This window comes from Palaemon carinicauda, chromosome 23 (genome assembly GCF_036898095.1).
Source record: "Palaemon carinicauda isolate YSFRI2023 chromosome 23, ASM3689809v2, whole genome shotgun sequence".
Lineage (NCBI taxonomy): Eukaryota > Metazoa > Arthropoda > Malacostraca > Decapoda > Palaemonidae > Palaemon > Palaemon carinicauda.
In genome coordinates this window covers 53,279,360-53,281,108 of record NC_090747.1, presented here as the reverse complement: position 1 = coordinate 53,281,108, position 1,749 = coordinate 53,279,360, and positions in this window count along the sequence as shown.

The window sequence follows — 1,749 nt, the reverse complement described above, 5'->3', positions numbered from 1 at the left end:
AAGACCCCATAACTCTCTAGCGGTAGTATCTCAACGGGTGGCTGGTGCCCTGGCCAACCTACTACCTTTAGATATACATAATGATAAATTTCGCACATTTTTACGTCTTTTTCATATTCAAATAAGCCATATATATTTTTGATACATTAATGTCTGGATTCTCTTAACGACCTCGGGATCAGAGCCCCAGGCGAAATCACACAAAGAAAAGAGCTTTTATCTTTCTTCGTGGCCAAGTGGCTTAGTCACTGTCTATACAAGCTTGCCGACCAGGGTTCGATTCCTGGCCGGAGCCAAGCTCTTGTCTTTGTGTGATTTCGCCTGGGGCTCTGATCCCGAGGTTGTTAAGAGAAGCCAGACATTAATGTATCAAAAATATATATGGCTTATTTGAATATGAAAAACACGTAAAAATGTGCAAAATTTATCATTAATTGAATGCCAAGTAACAAACTACCAATTAGCTACGATGGTGAAGATGGGTTGATTTCAATTCTAATTACAAAATACCTGAACTCGACAGGTATAAGTACAGAAGAATTGTCCTTGACTTTTATCTTTCTTCGTGGCCAAGTGGCTTAGTCACTGTCTATACAAGCTTGCCGACCAGGGTTCGATTCCCGGCCGGGGCCAAGCTCTTGTCTTTGTGTGATTTCGCCTGGGGCTCTGATCCCGAGGTCGTTAAGAGAATCCAGACATTAATGTATCAAAAATATATAAGGCTTATTTGAATATGAAAAACACGTAAATTGTGCGAAATTTATCATTAATTGAATGCCAAGTAACAAACTACCAATTAGCTACGATGGTGAAGATGGGTTGATTTCAACTCTAATTACAAAATACCTGTATTCGACAGGTATAAGTACAGAAGAATTGTCATTGACTTTTATCTTTCTTCGTGGTCAAGTGGCTTAGTCACTGTCTATACAAGCTTGCCGACCAGGGTTCGATTCCCGGCCGGAGCCAAGCTCTTGTCTTTGTGTGATTTCGCCTGGGGCTCTGATCCTGAGGTCGTTAAGAGAATCCAGACATTAATGTATCAAAAATATATATGGCTTATTTGAATATGAAAAACACGTAAAAATGTGCGAAATTTATCATTAATTGAATGCCAAGTAACAAACTACCAATTAGCTACGATGGTGAAGATAGGTTGATTTCAATTCTAATTACAAAATACCTGAATTCGATAGGTATAAGTACAGAAGAATTGTCATTGACTTTTATCTTTCTTCGTGGCCAAGTGGCTTAGTCACTGTCTATACAAGCTTGCCAACCAGGGATCGATTCCCGGCCGGAGCCAAGCTCTTGTCTTTGTGTGATTTCGCCTGGGGCTCTGATCCCGAGGTCGTTAAGAGAAGCCAGACATTAATGTATCAAAAATATATATGGCTTATTTGAATATTAAAAACACGTAAAAATGTGCGAAATTTATCATTAATTGAATGCCAAGTAACAAACTACCAATTATTTACGATGGTGAAGATGGGTTGATTTCAATTCTAATTACAAAATACCTGGATTTGACAGGTATAAGTACAGAAGAATTGTCATTGACTTTTATCTTTCTTCGTGGTCAAGTGGCTTAGTCACTGTCTATACAAGCTTGCCGACCAGGGTTCGATTCCCGGCCGGAGCCAAGCTCTTGTCTTTGTGTGATTTCGCCTGGGGCTCTGATCCCGAGGTCGTTAAGAGAATCCAGACATTAATGTATCAAAAATATATATGGCTTATTTGAATATGAAA